This window comes from Odocoileus virginianus, chromosome 22, assembly GCF_023699985.2.
Source record: "Odocoileus virginianus isolate 20LAN1187 ecotype Illinois chromosome 22, Ovbor_1.2, whole genome shotgun sequence".
Classification (NCBI taxonomy): Eukaryota; Metazoa; Chordata; class Mammalia; order Artiodactyla; family Cervidae; genus Odocoileus; species Odocoileus virginianus.
Genome location: NC_069695.1, coordinates 53,733,414 through 53,745,790, shown reverse-complemented (window position 1 = coordinate 53,745,790; position 12,377 = coordinate 53,733,414).

Genomic DNA, 12,377 nt, shown 5'->3' with positions numbered 1-12,377 from the left:
GACTGTTGACAATTGAGGATGCTTTCTCTCTCTCTCTCTTCTTCTTCTTCTTCTTTTTTTTTTTTTTTTAAACAAATTCAGACAGCTTCTGCTAGAGTTAAAATGAAAAAGTATTTCGTTTTTCAGTAAGTCTTCCTGAGACAAGAACCTTAACTGACAGCTGTCTCCACTTTTATATTCTTCATCTCATCCATACCCACAGTGATAAAAATCCTGCTACTATACTGAAAAGTCTTTAGAAAATTCTCCTAAATTAGGAAACATTATTTGTGACACTGGGGGTGTGATGTTGACAATGGTAAGTCAATATTGATGGATGCAGTAATTGTGACCCTTTCAGAAGTCAGATCGCAGGATCAGTCGCTTTTAAGCTTCATGACTGCAAAATCTGCCTTAACTGAACAATTTGGACATCATGTGTAAAAAGCGCGGGAGGGAAGTATCTATATTATGTTGAAGGTCACATGAACATATCACAGCAATTGCTCCTTTGAACTATATATGGTAGAAAGAACATTTCATGGCATTCAACTCCGAGATAGACAAATTGGAGGAGCCCCAGTTCCAAACACGAAAATGCAGGGCATGGAAATATCACGCCTGCTTCAAAGCAACCCTCTCCATCCATCAGCATCACCACCAGCATCCCCAGGAAAACACTGGCTGATCTCGTGTGGCCAACCAGAATTAAACGAGCTAGTTTACATGAGCTGCTCAGGACAGTGTCTAGGACACAAAAGGCACTTAATACTGTTCAGTTCAGTTCAGTCGCTCAGTCATGTCCGACTCTTTGCAACCCCATGAATCGCAGCATGCCAGGCCTCCCTGTCCATCACCAACTCCCGGAGTTAACTCAAACTCAGTTCCATCGAGTCGGTGATGCCATCCAGCCATCTCATCCTATGTTGTCCCCTTCTCCTCTTGGCCCCAACCCCTCCCAGCATCAGGGTCTTTTCCAATGAGTCAGCTCTTCACATCAGGTGGCCAAAGTATTGGAGTTTCAGCTTCAGCATCAGTCCTTCCAATGAACACCCAGGAGTGATCTCCTTTAGGATGGACTGGTTGGATCTCCTTGCAGTCCAAGGGACTCTCGAGAGTCTTCTCCAACACCACAGGTCAAAAGCATCAATTCTTCGGCGCTCAGCTTTCTTCACAGTCCAACTCTCACATCCACACATGACCACTGGAAAAACCATAGCCTTGACTAGACGGATCTTTGTTGGCAAAGTAATGTCTCTGCTTTTTAATATGCTATCTAGGTTGGTCATAACTTTCCTTCCAAGGAGTAAGCATCTTTTAATTTCACAATCACCATCTGCAGTGATTTTGGAGCCCCGAAAAATAAAGTCTGACACTGTTTCCACTGTTTCCCCATCTATTTCCCATGAAGTGATGGGACCAGATGCCATGATCTTAGTTTTCTGAATGTTGAGCTTTAAGCCAACTTTTTCACTCTCCTCTTTCACTTTCATCAAGAGGCTTTTTAGTTCCTCTTCACTTTCTGCCTGTTAGTTATTGTTATTACTGTTACTGTTACTATTATTATACTCATTCACCAAATAGCTCTTATAAGGGTCCTGGACCTGAGTTCCTGACTATCCCTGGATTGCCTGGGTTTGTGTCTACCCTTGAGGTAGGCCTGCCCCAGGTGGGAAGTGGCCCCACTTCTGGATGAGTGGGCGACATCTCTAGATAAAGTGGCACAGAATCTGACCTTGTAAGTTGCTTAATAGGGAAAGAGCCACCACATGAGAATTTGAACCCAAGGGGAGCAGTCTAGAGGGCTCGCTGGCAGGAGGCCTGGGCTCTGGGACCCGGGCAGCAGGGTCTTCATCTGGGCAGTAGGATGATGGACGGCTGCTCTCCATCCTCCCAGAAATGTCAGGATGGGGACATGAAAGGGAACAGGGAGGGTCTTCGGAGACTTGAGCAGACAACTCAAAACTCACATGCTGGTAATAGCAAGGTCGTTGTTCAGTCGCTAAGTCGTGTATGACTCTTTGTGACCCCATGGACTATAGCACACCAGGCTTCCTTGTCCTTCACTATCTTCCAAAGTTTGCTCAAACTCTGTTCCATTGAATCGGTGATGCCATCCAACCATCTCATCCTCTGTTGTCCACTTCTCCTCCTGACCTCAATCTTTCCCAGCATCAGGGTCTTTTCCAATGAGTTGACTCTTTGCATCAGGTGGCCAAAGTATTGGAGCTTCAGCTTCAGCATCAGTCCTTCCAGTGAATATGCAGGGTTGATTTCCTTTAGGATGGACTGGTTGGATCTCCTTGCTGTCCAAGGGACTCTCAAGAGTCTTCAACACCCCAGTTCGAAAGCATCAAATTCTTCAGTGCTTAGCCTTCTTTATGGTCTAACTCTCACATGGACTGACACTTATTTACTTATTTTAAAGCAGTAAAAACAAAAGAGAGTGCTTTTAAGAATTCATTTTCCCTGAGCAAGCAAATCAACACATCTTCACCATGTTCTTTGATTCTAAATGAGTCTGTTCTGTTTAAAACCTAGACTCTCCGAGCATGGGTATATCCTACACATGGTTGCATCTTCCCTGGGGCCAGCACTAAATTGTAAATTGAAACATAAATCGAGAACTTGAAGATGGGGTTTCCTTTTTGGAAGAATCAGCCCTCTAGTAGACCTGGTCTGAATGCAGCCAATAGCAGGATGAAGTCTTGTCTTTCAACTTGGACTCCTTGGGTATTTTTCAAAAAACTTAAGTGGCATATGCTTTTTAAAGTTAATAAAAAGATTTTTACATTGCAGTTGAGAGTCCAGCAATAAGAAGTTCAGTTCCAGCTCCCTGGAAGCTCAGCGAGATGTTCTTGTTCCTTCCCAGGCAAGGGAGTGAGTAGGGAACTGTGGAAACCCCACTTTGGTTCCAGAACCACCCAAGTAACCGGGAGAGGCCACCACATCCGAGGGAATTTTGGCAAAATCAGTAGGAAATGATCCTTTGAAGACATGGCGTTCCTGCAGAGGCGGTCCCCGCCCTGGTCCCACCCGACCTTGCTTTTAGTTTTCACCTTTTCATAATCAGAAACTCTGGCAGGGAACAAAGTTCATCACGGTGTTCAAAGGCTGAAGAAGTTGCAAACGCAAAGTCTTGTGCTGGTAAATAATAACGCCCACCGTGTTCCTAACTGTGCTTACTGTTTCAAGAAGAGGGCAGCTGAGAAAACATCCAAGAAGGTGGTTTTGTCTGGAGAGAAGAGAGGTGGAGATGACAGCTCCTTTACAGAACACGAAGAGGTGATCTTAGGGCAGAATCAGCCTGTCGGTCTCTCCTGGGCCCTGTGGAGAGCAGTGAATTGGCGGGGGCGGGCGGGGGGGGCGAGGGGGGGGTTTCCTGGGCCCCTGGTCCTCAGGGCCCCCTCATCTCGTCTGTCTGCAGAATCCTCCAGGAGAGCCCACTGGGGGAAGGCGGCTCCCCTCAGGGCAGCTCCCTCCTGGACACAGGAGGTCACCCGGTGCTCCACGGGCGCCTGGAACCAAGACGGTGCCCCAAGGTTCATCCTCCATTTGGGCACTGCGTCTCCTCCAGGCCTTTCTGTCTTCACTGTGACACGCTCAACTCCCCTGCTATGTCAGCCTGCAGAACAGGAACAGGAAATAGGAAAAATTAGAGACAGACCATCAAAGATGAGACTCCAGGGAAGACCTAAATCGACAGAAAACCCTTTGGCCGACCTCACTGGACGACCTCACTCAGATCCCTGACACTCTCTCATTATCAGCATTTCCGTAGATGCCTGCTTCTGTGTCGGTTTTTTTAGTTGATATAATAGACTCTCTGCAATGCTCATCATGTGAGAGGACCACCCTCAGGGCTTTGTAGACACTTGCTTACTTTCTGCTCTTTCAATAAAGGTGGGTGTCATTACCAACCCTACTTTGCAGATGAATAAATGGGGTTCAGCCTGGAAAAGTGGCTCACCTGGACTGCGCAGCTGGGAGGCAGGAAAGATGGATGGCCAGCCGACCTGCTCTGCTGCTGTTGTGTAAATTGTCATTAGGTCTGTCTGCATAAATGTAAGAAAATGAACCCCCTGCCTGGGTGTGAGTATGTGGGGGTCACGTACATCCATGCAGTAAACAAAGACATGCTGTGAATTCTCCCCAACTTAGCCTAAATCAAACCCCAGCATTGCTTGTGGTGCATGCATGCGTGCTAAGTTGCTTCAGTCGTGTCTGACTCTTTGCAACCCCATGGACTACAGCCCACCAGGCTCCTCTGTCCACGGGCTTCTCCAGGCAAGAATATTGGAGTGGGTTGCCATGCCCTCCTCCAGGGGATCTTCTCGACCCAGGGATTGAACCTGCATCTCTTCCATCTACCTGCACCAGCAGGCGGGTTCTGTACCACGAGCACCACCTGGGAAGCCTCAATGTTTGTGGGGATGCTGTATTATCTACCTTGATGAGTTCACATTTCTCTGAACTGAACCAACTTTGACGTCTTCAGACAAAGCTGGTCCCGTCAGAGGCCAGCTTCCTCTTTCCCAGTCTTGCAACGCTGGCAGGGCCAGAGGACAGTACCCTGTTCTCAGGTCGGTAAGACAAATGGGCTGTCGGGGAAGCTGGCTTGAAACCCTGGGTAAGCATCTTAATTTAATTAGGGCCCCTGCTCAGTTGAGCAATACCTCCCATTGAGGAGATAAAGAAATGAAGGCACATTTGTGGTTGGGAAAAATGAAGCGCCCATGATTAAACAGATGTGCACAATTTCCTAACATCTTCTGGTCTTGCCAACTTCTTATATGTTAATACCTAATCTCAAGAGCCCTGGGAGAGTTTTCTTTTTTTAATCACATGATTATTTTTGCATGATACAAAATGAAGAAGCAGTGTTGTTTTTGATTGGTATGTCACTGAACATTTCATTATAACATTCATTTTAACACAAATGTTGATCATTTTGATTATACATAAAGACATATTTCAACTGTCCACAGGGAAATAGTGATGCTCCTCCACGTAATTTATTTTAAGATAATTACATGGTAGATGCATGATTTGTTGACAAATGCATTTTCAAATGAGATATTATATCCTGTTTGGTTTTGGCTCATTACATACGCTAAAATGTAGATGGTCATTTACCTTCATGTCATAGTGTCAAAAACAGACAAGAAGCATAGTCATGGTCTGTTTGGAATTCTCTCATTTTGTTATTTAAGAGCAATTGATTTGTTTCTGTGATATTTATATTTGTGTATGTCTACTGTCACATGCATTTAGTTAATATGCTTTTAGATATACAGTAGAAAATTAGTCTACCTTAAATGGAAGTTGGTTATATCTTCATTTAATTCTTTGATATAAAAAATAAAATGTTTTTACCATTAGCAACAGGAAGGGGGCTGTTATATACAAGGGGGCTGGAGTTGGAATATGATGTCCCTGGCATGAAATTCGGGGGTTTATCCTGTTGGGGGTTCGCTCTGGTTCTTGGATTTGTAGGTTTATGTCTTTTGCTACGTTTGGGAACTTTTGATTCACATTCCTCTGTTTATGCCCATTTTCCAGGGCTTAGCAAATCCTGTTTGAGACCTTCTACAGCAGAGTGGACCACAACACATGTGCTTTTTGGAGTCAGATTCAATTCCACCGCAGCCCTGTGATTTGAGAGATCCAGGTAAACCGCGGGCCTCCTGCAGCCCTGCTTCCTGTGGGACCGCTTATGACGCTCCGGGCTCGTGAGGTGAGGGGCGCTCCCACAATGCACTGCGCCTGGGAGCCGAGCGCCTCAGGGAGGGCGGCGAGCAAACCAACGCTTTCCCTAGTGTGGGCGTCAGATCTTACAGGTTAACATCAGGTCTGCAAAATGGAAGCGAAATATTACGTTCCAAGGACCAGTGCTTGTGATCAGGCGTCTGTAGGAGAGTTCAGCAGCGCCCCCCGCACCTGTGGGCCGGCTCACGCACCGCCTCCACTCCCGGCATAGAAGGCAGGTGGAGTGGGGATTTTGGCATGGCTGCTGGCGGGCATCGTCTCCATCTAGCACTGACTGCTCCGCGTGTCCCAGAAGCTTCCCTCCGCGACCAGAGCCCAGTGGAAGCGTGACCCTGACCACGGCGGCCGTCTTCTACATTTCACATCCAGTTTTCTTGTAAAATGTGGCAAACCAAAGGAGCCCATGTCTTGTCCCACCGTGGTTTCCGCCATGGGCCTCAGAAGATCGCCTGCGGGTGTGACGTCCCCGCCCTTCCTAGCCAGAGGGACACGCCCAGGGGCTCTGACCTGGAGACAACAGCACTGGCCACGACCTGGGAGCCCTGGCTGGATGGCCAGGTTAGTGACTTGGGGCACACAGGGCACGCGGGGGGCCCAGGGCTGGCCTGGCCTCTCTCCCTCTGCTTCTTGCATCTGCCTCTGCGGGTCCTGCTGACCAGCGGCGGCACGGACCCACGACTCTTTCCCCCATGAGAGCGTGTGAGTCGCAGAACGGTGCTCGCCTTTGTCCTCCGATCATCAAAGGCTGGCTTTTGGGCTCTGCTTCCACAGTACAAAGCCAGACTCTGTCCTCCGACTGAAATTGGAGCTGGTGGATGTCCCCACGTGTAGAAGAATACAAAGATCGTGGTTTGAATGTCTTCATTTTTGTCTTTCTCCAACACAAATGCCTTTTACTTTTCTCTGATACCTGTTGAGTAAAAGCATTTGTACTAGTTGATCTAGCACAGAAAGTTACATTTACTGGGATTTTTTGGAGTAGATTCACAGCCCCCAAGAACAACTTTGAGAAGCATTAGGAAACAGAAACTTCCACTGTGTTTTTGAGTTTTCTAACTGTCTTCCTGCTGGCAGCTTTTAACAGTGTAAGCTAGGACGTGTTGCTTTACTTCTCAAAGCCTCAGTTCCCCCGTTTGTAAAATGCAGATAGTAAGAGTCCCACCGTCAGAGGCATGCTGTCTGGATTACACAGGGTGGAAGACAAAGGCCCTTGGAACAGTATCTGGCAGAGAACTCCAGCAGGTTCCCACTGTGATCCAGGAGAACAGAATGCGCCAGGCCATTATTCCCCAGCACTCACTTGCCTTCCCGTTCTTGGTTGCTATGGTTGGATTTTGATTTGCAGGCGTGTCTGGGCTTGGGTAGAAAACAAGTAGCTTTACAACTGGAGACTGGAGCCCCCAGCTTGTCCCTAATGCCTCTCAGACCCCACTGTCCACCAGCAGCCTTGCCTGGGTTTTGGTCTTTACATTTCATACCCTATTATGTACATATTCATTTATCTTTCACATTTGGAGAGATTTGCTAAAACTGGCATGGTGTCCAAATGCACTGTTTGTGCTGACTCTAGCGAGTGTGTATCACAATACTCTGTGATGTTTTTTTATGTTAGCAGATTCCTGGGTGACCCCCGTGCTGGACCCCCAGGCCCATCTCCTGTGGTCCCTTCACACCCTGAAGACTTGGAGGAGGACCTTGAATCTTGCCGATTACACTTGCTCTTCCAGAAGCATTTGTTGGTTCTTCCCAGTGTCTTCTGCCCTCCTGGGCAGTCAGTGGATTACTCAATGACTTGTTCCAGTATCTTCCCAGGTGTTGATTTCAAGATAAAGTCTGTAACTAGGTCCCAGGCTATCTCTTCTAAAAGGTGGTGACATCGCTCCATTAGAAGAAACTCACGGGATCTTCTCTGTCCTCTGGGGCCCCTCCTATGACAGCTTGTATCCCTTTGACCCCGCCAACACCTAATGGGGCCCATCCTTTGCTGAGCGATGGTCCATTGTCCCTCCCTCTGCTGACCTTCCTTTCTGTCCGTCCATCTGTGCAGGAACGGTGCAAGACTGTTCGCAGGAACATTCTTCAACAAAAATAATGAAGCCCTTAAGATCTTCCATTTGGCTATGGTGTCCCCACATTTCATGATGATGGACCCAAATGTGGTCCTTTTTTCCCCATTCTGCTGGCACCCAGTAGGATTTTTACATTGTATATCTTTCAGTGCTGAGAAATTTTCCTCCACTCTATCCTTCAAACTGTTTATAGAAATTGTTTTTTATTTTAGCTACCATACCTATGAATTCCAAGGCCTTTTATTTATTCCTTGTCCACACATGTGTGTGGGTGTATGGATGTTTTTATTCTTTTTTTTTTTTCATGAATGCAGCATTTGCTGACCTAATATCTACCTAACATTGATTTTTTTTAAAGTTCATTTATGCTCCCTTCATTTTCATTGACTAAGTCCTCTAGGTTTATTCTGTTTTATTCTCTTCCCCCACAAATTTCTAGTAATGCTTGGCTATCCTCTCATATTGATGAAAAGTGAAAGTGGCTCAGTCATGTCCAGCTCTTTGCAACCCCATGAACTGGAATCCATGGAATTCTCCAGGCCAGAATACTGGAGTGGGTAGCCTTTCCCTTCTCCAGGGAATCTTCCCAACCCAGGGGTTGAACCCAGATCTCTCGCATTGCAGGAGGATTCTTTACCAGCTAAGCCACAAGGGAAGCCCAAGAATACTGGAGTGGGTAGCCTGTCCCTTCTCTATCGGATATTCCCCACCCAGGAATCGAACTGGCGTTGCCTGATGACTAAGGTACTAAAACCCAGATTGGTTAAGTGCATGGTGGGGCTTGTGAATGGGTAAGGGTTGCCCACACCTGGCTTCTGAATGTCTGGGAGTAGATGGGGAGGAGGTTCATAGCAAAGAGGTATTTCAAGTATCTTCTACCTGGAGACCACTCTGCATGCTGACCTTTGGCAGGGCCTATATCCCCAGATTCAGAGCATTTGCTATTCACCTTCCCCACTGAATAACCTTCAGTTTCCTACAATACAGAGAAGCAAGGGGGTAATGGTCCTTACCTGCCACTCAGAATGCTGGAGGGGACCCTTTGGTGGATCCCTTGAGATAAACAATCCCTCCCCCATCAGTGTCGCCATCTACAGACACATTCTCTTCTCCACGAGGCCTTTACTGTCTTCCCTCTGCTCCCTAAGTTCCAGTCTCCTGTTCAAACACCTCTTCTGCTGCTGTTCTGTGTTACTGTGAATAAAACCTTTAACACTTTTTTGCAGGGGGTTGGGTACAAAGAAGATAATCCATCTGTGCAATCCACCATGTTAAACAGAACATTTGTTTGCTTCCTACCTAAAGTTCTTTTTCATTTCTGATTTCACTTTTTTCCTTCTCCTGAAATACTGCTCTGTTGTTTTTGTGACTGATTCCTCTAAACCATCTACCTGCTTTATCTTTAAGTCTCCTACCACTTCTCCCCTGTTAAGGATCGGTTACGGCCTCTGTCCTGTCCAATTCCTCTAACATCCTGGAAGAGGAAATTCTCTCCAGTGCTGTCCAAAAAGCTATTTGGTGGTCTGTGGTCAGCTGAATTGTTTTTCCAGAATGTAATGGAATTAAACGGCCCATCATAACTAGATGTAACTGAACACTTCGGCGAGTTGACCAAAAAAGGTTTTCTCAACCTCTTCTCCGTGTGGATGCCTATAAATAGATTCCACCAAGCTGTGGTCCTCAATCTTAATCTCTTTGGCCTTAGCACTGTCTGGTTCATGGCCTCGGGTTTCCTGAGAGAGTTTACGGAGTGGATCACGGCGTTTACCCCCACCGACGCAGAGCCTTCTTGCCATGATGGCAGACTGTGAGAATGTGCAGGGTTTTCTCCCCAGCAGCGAAACAACTGAATTTCATTCACTTGAAGAAATGTTTATGATGGTCAAATTGTTCAGGTCTGGTCTTTTCAGAAATCTGCCAGAGACAGGAGAGGGGGAGGAAGGAAAGAAATGACGATTTCTCTACTTAAAAGTGGTGTCTTTGGTGCAGGTTTTAAAACAACTTTTTTTTCAGAGAGGACACTGATGAAGCCCACAGCAGCTTAAATGTCAGTAGTTGCCTGCCCTGGCTTCTCCTGGACTTCAGCACCCCTTCTACCCTCACCATCGTCCTCTTTTCCATCCTGGCAGTGAAAGGGTTAAATATCCCAGGCCTCGAGTCAAACTTTCTTCAAGTACTTTAAACTCTCAAAAGCCCAAGCAGAGATTATTATCACTTCCTGTTTGAGCCAGGCTCCTCATCATCTCTGGCAACTGTATTTCACTCTGTGTTTTCTTGGAGCTGGGAGGGCCCAGCCTCACCCTTCAAGCACCAATAAAGCCCACAGTGCAGACCCAGATAAGTGCCTGGCCAGAACAGAGCGTTCTGCCTGACACTGGGGCTAATCACCGGCCAAAAAAAAAAAAAAAAAAAGAAACCTGGAGATGTTAAAAGAAAGGTGCAGTAAGAGAAAGACTTTTAATCTTTCAAAAATAAAAAAATTTAAACATTACTTCCACTAATACATTTGGAACATGTCTGAGAAAGCAGTTGTCTGATTTAGACACATTCGTTGATCTGTATCATCCTGTTACATTTATATTGTGCTCTGTTCGGTCATAACATTGTTAGAAGATCACTTGCGTAATCTGAAGAGTGAGAATGGAGTGGTTTTCAAACAAGCGATGGGAGAAGTGAAAAGAAGTGAGAAGAGTCGGCTGGTCTCACGTGTTGTTGGGGGCCTGGCGCTGGCTCCGTTCTTCCTCCAGTGGTGGGGCCAGAACGAACCCAGTGAGGTAGCAGGCTTCTGCTTCTCTGCGTTTCCTGACTGCAGGACATACAGTTGAAATCTGACATGCTCATTAAACTGCAGTCTCAAAACAATTCGATCACCAACAAATGTCCCCTGGAGAGATGTTTTCGAGATGGTTCGCAGTCACATTTTTAGTAAATATTTCACCTTTATCCCCCTTGTATCATCAGCTGCTTCAAAAATATGTGAAGTGTTCAGATAAGGGAGAAAGTTTATTTTCCTAAATGGGGTGTTAAAGGATCAGTTGCATTTAGAAAGGGAAATATAGTGTGTCTTTCTTCGTAAATAAAGGAGTATCTATCTTGGTGTCTGTTTTTGAATTTTTTTGTATTCAAAAATTTTTGAAAATAGGTATTTTTTTGATAGGGGAATATTTTTCAAACTGAGTCATTCAAGTTTTTTTAATTGAAGTATAGTTGATTTACAATATTGTGTTATTTGGGTGTACAGCAAAGCATTTCAGTTATATATACGTACATGTGTATGTGTGTGTGTGTGTGTATATATATATATATATATATATACTTTTTCCCGATTCTTTTTCATTATATTACAATTTGTTGGGTATAGTTCCCTGTGCCATACAGTAAATCTTTGTTGTTTATCTATTTCATATATGGTAGTGTGCATCTGTTAATCATACTCCCAATTTATCCCTCCCCCTGTCCCTTTGGTAACCGTAAGTTTATTTCTATGGCTGTGAATCTGTTTCTGTTTTGTAAATAAGTTCATTTGTTCTATTTTTTAGATTCCACATGCTAAGTTATGTCATGTATAAGTGTCTTTCTCTGACTGTCTTCACTCAGTATGACAATCTCTAGGTCTATCCATGTTGCTACAAATGGCATGATATAATTCCTTTTCATGGCTGAGTGTTATTCCCTTGTATATATGTACCACATCTTCTTTATCCATTTCATCTGTCGATGGACACAGGTTGCTTCCATGTCTTGACTACTGTAAATAGTGCTGCTATAAACACTGGGGTGCATATACCTTTTTGAATGAGAGCATTCATCTTTTCTGGGTGTAGATAAGGGAATATTTAATATTTTTCCTTCCAGTTTTTCTGTGGAGACATAATAGACATACAGTACTGTATAAGTTTAAGGGATATGAATATTAAACTTACTCCAAATTTCACTCTAGATGATCCCACACATTTTGTATTGAGGCTTTTCTGAGCCAGTATGGGAAGGAACCCAGAGCCTTTATTTGAGTAGGAGGCAAAATGGCAGCTGTCAAACTTAAAGCCAAGGCCCACCATCTCCTGGTTGTATAGACTCTCATCTCAGAGCTTAGTGTGACATGAAGATACAGTTAGTCCTCCCAAGGGGGTTGTTGTGTGCATTGAGTGTGTGCACAATCTCTTAGCACAGAAATTGGTTGGAATTCCTACATAAAGGAAAACATGGACTTTCCCAGATATAAATGATGTTTGAGTCTTTCCTGTTGGAAATGGCCAGACAGTTGAAACTCCTTTCTGCTTCCAAAGGCAAATTCTATAAGTTTGGACTCAAGCAGGTATAGCAGTATCTGAACATCTGCTTCATTATCTGACATGAATAATACCATTTGTCTTCAAGTGATTTTGCATAGGTGGTATGGGCAGGGGTCTGGGAAAAACTAATTTATGAATAGGAGGTGGCTTTGTGTTCTCAACAGAAGTCCTTAGTAGTTACTGATGCCATTTTCAAGGTTGAAATTCTTTTCCTTTTAAAGAAGTTTGAGACACCAGATAAAAAAACATCGAAAAGTTGTAAAGTAGA